The following is an 8,229-nucleotide window of genomic DNA, read 5'->3' on the forward strand; positions in this document are numbered from 1 at the left end:
AAATCACAGGAAGAGCTTGCCTGATGTAAAGCGATACGACCGCCCATTAACAGTAGAAACACCATCAAACACCTTGAATTACAAAGTATTGTTTGGTATTCCACTTCACTCGCCATCCTGAGACATGAGCTGTTAAGTCTTATTATGTCTAGTAGTTACACTGGCTACAATGTCCTTCATGCGGAACACAACAGTGACTACACACTGTTACTTGGCGGCAGAAATAGACATCTATATAATTTCTATCACAATTTGATTATGAAAAAAATATACTGGAAATTTGTCACGGCTATCAAACAGGTTCTATAATGATACAATTAAAGCCTAAAAAAATGAAATAAATAAATCCTTAAAAACTTTTAGTACTCAGATAATTCCACGCAGGCGTGTATAATTATAGGCACAGTGAATTCAGAAAGAAAAATAATATTATTAATTAGGTAAAAATGTGATTCCACAACCCACTCGACCCTGCCAGGATTCGAACCTGGAATCTTCTAATCCGTAGTCAGACGCGTTATCCATTGCGCCACAGGGTCAACGGACTACCAATGCAAATATTTCATCCTGTTTTTAAAAAATAATACGAATATGAAACTATTGAGAATTTCTTGTCCTCACACCCACCACTACAACTCCTGTAAGCCAGAATCAGCAGTGGCATGCATTATGACACCGAGCGGTGAAGCTCGGCGAGTCTCAGGGAAAACTTATCTGTCATTATCCCGCAACGAAATTAATCAAATAGAAAGATAGAGGAGTTGGAAATTTGAATTGTCCACTTCCCATAGCCAAGCGGGAGATTAAAAATGAACTAAGAAGACGTTTTAACCTCAAGTATAGGGACGTTTACTACTAGATAAGCCAGTTGTAAAGCACCACGGATAACGGTATATGAAACTATTGCAGGTATTTCTCAGTTTTTTACATAATACGATAGAGGCATTGCTTTATCTTCGTATTATTATAAATGCAAAAGTTAGTATGTTTGTTGGATATACAACTCTTTATAAGACCCACAATCATAAAAGGAACTATTTCTGCGAAAAACAAATAAAATACTTAATAATACACGATGATTATACATATATTATATACATATACCTAAACTAGCTGTGCCCGCGGCTTCGCGTTGAAAAGGTATTCTGGGATAAATATTTTTCCGGATAAAAAGTAGCTTATAGCACTCAAGAGTAATGTACCTCCTATTAGTGAAAAAAAAAAACAAAATAGGATCAGTAGTTCCTGAGATTAGCGCGTTCAAACAAACTCTAGCTTTATATATTAGTATACATGTAACTAAAAAAAAAAGCGGCGATACCTAATTGGTTGTGAAACGGACTGCCGAGACGAATGTGCGCAAGATCAAATCCCAAGGGCACACACCTCTGACTTTCCTAAAAAATTATGTGTGTATTCTTTATGAATTATCGCTTGCTTTAACGGTGAAGGAAACATCGTGAGGAAACCTGCATACCTGAGAATTTCTCTATAAGAATTTTCGAGGGTGTGTGAAGTCTTATAATCCGCACTAGGGCAGCGTGGTGAGCTAAGGCCTAATATCTCTCTCTCTCTCTCTCATAGTAGAAGAGGCCCGTGCCCATCAGTGGGACATTATATAATACAGGGCTGATATTATATAGATGTAAGTACTAAATACCACAAGTTTCCAAATCACAACAAATACAATTAACAATTAAAGATAATTAAATCCATATTTGTTTACATTTAAACGTTCAAAATCAATATTAAAAAGCACATTTCTCACAAAATAGCGCATCAACATTATAACAAATTGCGTACCCTATAAGCTCTGCTCCGTCAGTTGAAAGCTCTGGCAAATAGCACGTAAATGGCGTCTGAAACGGCGATCAAGTGTATTCATGCGAGCTTTCTTTCTAGTACTTATTTTTCAGTTTTCAACGCACCTATATCCTTAACGAACTTGTTTATTTATGTTTTATGTAAAATATTTGTATTGGTATTTTAACTAACTAATCAAAGATTTAAAGTAAATTTAAAGCATCTTAATAACGATAATTCCGATTTCCGATTTTAGTAAAACAAAGCCTATATTCTGCTCCCAATTATACTCTCTCCAGCTGTGAAAACTACATTAAAATCCGTTCAATATTAACGGAGATGTGCACTAACAAACAAATAAACAAAAACAAAAAAATATTTTAAAAATCGCTAATTTGTGTTCTATTACTCTTCTTTAGTCATATATTTACTTATTACTTTTTTCAATATACAAACATCGGCTATTGCTGTTTTATTACATAGATATTCAACTTATTTACTCATGTTTTGGCTCTAAATTGTATTAATAATAAACTAAAAATAAAGAACATGAAATGACTTGAGTGTAAACTGGTTTCCGCATCACAAAAAACACCATGAAGCCTTTTATAAATTTACCAACATAAACATTTTTAATATTTTTACAATATAAATATAAATTAAAATAGGACCTTGTAATAATGAGCAAGCTTAATGTCTCGATGCCTATAGTTTAGTGAATTGTGTAATATTAAAAGTACAGAACCTTAAAGCCAAGAAACCAAACCGAAATCAGGGTTACTGAAGGTAGGTCTCTCATATGTGAGAGTCCGCCTAGGTAAGTACCACCGCAATGTCTATTTCTGCTGCCAAACAGCAGTGTGTAGTCACTATTGTGTTCCAGCTTGAAGAACATTGTAGCCAATGTAACTACTGAACATAAGACTTAACATCTCATGTCACAGGGCGAGTGCAATGGAATACCAAATACTCTGTAATTCAAGTTGTTGGATGGTGTTCCTACTGTTTATGGGCGGTCGTGTCGCTTACCATCAGACGAACAGCAAGCTCGTCTCGTCATTCAAAGCAATAAAAAACCCTATTTAACCCGTATCATGACGTAACAAAACGATTAAGCAGTACTTAATGCACGCCTCAACAGTTCGCATTCGCAACATAATATCTTTGTCCTACTTCACTTAATGTATGCGCTTTTACATTCAATGCACGCGACATTATTTCAAGAATATGTTTTTCCGAATAGGTTAGGTTCATTGTTTTGATTTTGTTTAGGTAGTTTTAGCCTAGTTGGGTGTGAAACGGACTGCTACGACGAATGTCCGCATGTTCAAATGCCAAGGACACTCCTCTGACTTTTTTAAAAAAATCATGTGTGTATTCTTTGTGAATTATCGCTTGCTTTAACGGTGATGAAAAACATCGTGAGGAAACCTGCATGCCTGAGAAATTCTGTATAGGCATTTTGAGGGCAGTCCGTTCCACACCCAACTAGGCTATCGCCGATGTTATCGTAAATTTATTTATTTCAAAAAGTACATTAGTAATACAAAAACTCTAACATGAGTTGGAGGGTATAAAATACAAAATTTTTCATAGATATTTCGCAATATCATAATGCCTCTTTATAGGCTAACCCCCCCCCCCCCTTATTCATAAACGTTATTTATCTAAGGACGGAGCATTGCTGTGATAACAAGTCTGTTTCTCAGCTTTGTTTATCTGACAGCTTGTTGTTTGTTCTGCTTTGCTTATCTGACAGCCAACTAGATCAAAATTATATCTCATTATTAGCCAATCACAACGTCCCTATGTCTACGCACTGCGAAGGCTGCCATGCCGACAGCACTGGAAACAGGCTTGTTATCACATCGATGCTCCGTCCTTAGATAAATAACGTCTATGAATAAGGGGGTATATTTTTAATACTTGTCAACGAAATAATAATTAATTAATGTAATTGAATGCTGTGTACAGTAGTAAATAGACGCCAGATTTATATTATGTTTGTTACGAATGTAACTCTGTGTAATTTTTTTCTGTTGTCTATCTGTACCGATAAATAAATAAATAAATCCCATGCAGGCAAAAAACTATATTTTATGAACAATGTATCCCAATTTCGTAGCATAGATTTTCGGCAAAGTTAGCTGAAATCTAGTAGAGGAACATTGATATATGTCCGTCAATAGGGTTGCAACGCGTGACGACAACAGATGATGGATCGGTTTAACCCTTGTTCAGGGCGACATATGGTGTTAGTTTCCATGTACATAACACCACGCCTTGCCTCTTTACCGATAGGCAGAGACGCAATAATGTTTTATTCATGCGATAGGAAAGTATTTTTTAAAATACCTCAATAGAAATAATGATTTTTAAAGTAAGAAAGAAAGAAAATACATTTATTGCGGTAACTCAGGCTAAACATAAATTATAAGTATTAACAGTAATTATAACTAATAATAGTAATTTAAAATAAAAGGAAAAGAATAAAAATAAAACGACAAGACACTAAAAGCCTAACAGGTATAAAAGGCAATGTGTACTGCACCTATTAAACAGTTGTGTGAGTCGGTCTGTGAATCAATAGCGTAATTGACCTTATCTTACTAATTGACATAAAATAATTTTACGGATGTCATTGCGGTTTTTTATATTATAATGTTCGCTCGTCGTTTCGAAGATTTCATGATCTATGATCATCATTGACACTTTCTATACACTTCACTTCGCTTAACATCAGGTACAGAAGACACTGCGCCGAGCCACTAAAAATGAACATGGAAGGGACTGGTTGGTCGTCCGAATAGTAAAAATTACAGTCTACCTACATTTTACAATTAAAGTTTTTTTTTAGCTACAAAACCCAGAGATACTACTAAAAAATTCAAGGTAACATAATAATATCAGCCCTGTATTAATACTGTCCCAATGCTGGGCTCGGGCCTCCTCCACAACTGAGAAGGATTAGGCCTTAGTACACCACGCTGGCCTAGTGCGGATTGGTAGACTTCAACACCTTCAAAATTCCTATAGAGAACTTCTTAGGTATTCAGGTTTCCTCACGATGTTTTCCTTCACCGTTAAAGCAAGCGATAATTCACAAAGAATACAAATAATTTAGAAAATTCAGAGGTATGTGCCCTTGGGATTTGAACCTGCGGACATTCGTCTCGGCAGTCCGTTCCACAACCAACAAGACTATCGCCACTTTTTTTTTTGCAAGGTAACATAAAAACAGCAGGGGCGGCTGCGGTCGCAGACTAGACACTTCAACGTCAGAGGAAGCCCGCAGCCGTCCCTAATGCGCCGAAGAGGGCCACCGCGGAGTTTCAGCTGGTAGGCCGTGCATAGGTTAGTTGTACTTGGGTTAGGGACTCGGCCCGGCGGTCGCCCGAAGGTCGTCATCAAATCCGGGCGGCTCAACGCCGGGCCGTAAGGCACGGTTACCCCAGCATAACCGCTCAGTCGCCCCCCACGAAGGCTGGGCGGTAGTAATAAGGGACTTTCTCCGCGAAACAAAAAAAAAGGTAACATAAAAACACATAGTGCGTTTACCATTCGCGGGTCCGTATCAACTCCAATATTTACCCCCAAATCCCATGATAGTCCCGGCATGTTGTACGCGGGAAAGTTCCAATGAGTTTCCATTTAATAGTAACTAACTTTGATCAATCCAAACTACCTGGATACTGATTTGTAAAAGTTTGACAGTGTTCTTTATTTTGCTTTACATTTGTACAATTTAAATAGGATGTTAGTGATGTGAGTACCTACTTCTTTTAAGTTTTTTTTTATATTTACTATTAATATTATACCAATTATATAACAGGGTAATTCTCTAAAATAAACATAAAATAAAGTCCCAATAAAGTGTTGTCGTCTATTTATAAAATTAATATGATTTATTGATCTTAAATGTATTTTATTAATCGCTTGCTGTTAGTAATATTTAGATCCGCCTAGAAATTAACTACCGTATACAAGGTGTGAAACCCATTATGGCCTACGTAAGTTTTGCGTTCCGTAATTTAACTGTATAACTGATTCCGGCACAAAACTGTCAATCGGCGACCCCTTTGCAGAGAATGTCTATCGGATGATGAACAGCCTCTCACGTTATCCTGGAACGCGGAGTAGCAGCACCACGGGCTGAAGCCCTCGGTACACTCAATCACTTTAACAGGCCTGTGGAGGAACCGGGAAGATCCTGCGCTTCTGGAAGGAGTGTGGCTGGCTAGATCCATAGCTGGCATATCACGTACAGCTCGACTTGCTACGGTCTAAGTGCGAAAAAAGAAACCTCTCAACATAGAACATCGATCGGTGACTGAAAATCATCCCTCGTCCGACAATATTCTATGTAGATGAGTCACTCTCATTTTACTCATTTTAGTATCAAGTGCACAATAGCCACATTGTAGAGCCATTACAAACTATACAAAGCATAATGCTACGGCCGAGATTATTCTACTAAAACTTCTCGGAAGTTAACATGTTGTCAAATATTGCAACCAACTGTTATCCTCGAAATAAGTTTGGACCAAACACAAATATTGGTCGAAATAAATTTAGTAGATTACGCTGGGGATACCGCGAAGGTAGACTTACAAATATCAAATCGTAAAATGTTGGGTGAAATCCGTAGATAAAATTCCATATTTATTGCCTAAAGTTCATGATATTTTTATGTGGCCAGTGTTTGGTTAGGGGAAGCAAACCTTTTTTATAAGTCGATCTAAATAACCAACACACCATTATCCGCGAATGGGTAGGCAGAGATGTAACCAGGGCCACTTTTCGTCATATATCCATCCCATGATGTGATAAGTGGTAAGTCTATCGCCACATCGGATACAAATTTTAGACTCGGGCCGATACTAAGCAACGAAATACAACATCATTTTGCCTGGCCCGGAGATCGAACCCAAGACCACGGCAATGCAATATTAGCGTAATACCAATACGCCACCGAGGCAATTAGATTTATATGTTATAAAAATATGTAATATATAACAAGGATAATAAATACAGCTCGGTAATATACGTTGTAATATATCTTCTATATATTAATACGCAAATAACACTTTGTACTCCTTTTTAAATATATTACTCGCGGAGGAGTGTGAGATTTGGCATGATTAAAGTTCCTATATAGGAGTGACGAAAAATAATATTTATGTATAACTTGGGTAGCGGTTCCGTCTGCCGCATTTCCTCGTAATAAAAAGTATCCTATTATAGTGCTCAGAAGTAATGTAGCTTTCTATTAGTGAAGACAAATTCAATATCAGTTTAGTAGTTCCTGAGATTAGCGCATACAAACAAACTCTTCAGCTTCACTACATAGTATAAAACAAAGTCGTTGTCTCTGTCCCTATGTCCATTTGTATGCTTAAATCTTTAAAACTACGCAACGGATTTTGATGCGGTTTTATTTAATAGATAGAGTGATTCAAGAGGAAGGTTTACATGTATAATAACATCCATTAAATAGTGAAGAAATAATGTTATTTTGTTATGTTATACCCGTGCGAAGCCGGAGCGGGCCGCTATGGTTTTATATACAACGTTCACAGTTTTTCTGTAGTGTATTTAGTATCAGCATTGCACCCGTGTTAAGCCGGGGCGGGTCGCTAGTTATATATAAGTACTAGCTTCCGCCCGCAGCTTCGCCCGCGTGGATTTCGGGTTTCAAAAATGGAGAAGGTGCTCAATTTGTCGGGATGTTTTTTTAATTTATGGTGGTATGCAGGTGGTCCGATTGTCCGGTCAGGGTCTGATGATGGGATCCTGGTGAAATCGAAGGAACTTTTAACCATTAAGGTTGCACACGAAATGACGGAAGCTTAAAAAATGGAGTAACTTCTCCCGTTTTCCCAACATTTTCCATCACTGCTATGCTCCTATTAATTGTAGCGTGATGAAAAGTATACTATAACCAGCTCAGGAGTATGAAAAATAATTGTACCAAGTTAAGTTAAAATCCGTCGAGTAGTTTTTGTTTCTATAACGGTTATACAGACAGACAGACAAAAATTTTACTAATTGCATTTTTGGCATCAGTATCGATCCCTAATCACCCCCAGTTATTTTGGAAATATATTTCATGTACAGAATTGACCTCTCTACAGATTTATTATAAGTATAAATATGCAAAAGTAGCTCAAAAATTGTCCATAACGAAAACATGCATTTTAAAGTAAAACAAAAGAAATAATATCGTGAAGCCAACCAAATAACTAATGATATATTAAATTTTGTGACTGTTCAATTTAGTCGGGTCCGCGATATCACTTTTGTTGAGTTTCAGAACGCGACATTACATTATTATATTCTGTGCTCCAACGCACACTGCTTTGATGTTAGGAACACACCTACATTGCTTAGACAACAGTGAACTTTATACAATAGCAATAAAACTCA

The 8,229-nt window shown here is 36.9% G+C and overlaps 1 non-coding gene across 1 annotated transcript; it reads right to left on the reverse strand.

The window, feature by feature from the left end:
• Positions 1 to 466: 466 nt before the first annotated feature.
• Positions 467 to 539, reverse strand: Trnar-acg. Its single transcript has one exon. It is a non-coding gene; the product is annotated as a tRNA-Arg (tRNA).
• Positions 540 to 8,229: the final 7,690 nt, after the last annotated feature.

This window comes from Manduca sexta, chromosome 5, assembly GCF_014839805.1.
Source record: "Manduca sexta isolate Smith_Timp_Sample1 chromosome 5, JHU_Msex_v1.0, whole genome shotgun sequence".
Lineage (NCBI taxonomy): Eukaryota > Metazoa > Arthropoda > Insecta > Lepidoptera > Sphingidae > Manduca > Manduca sexta.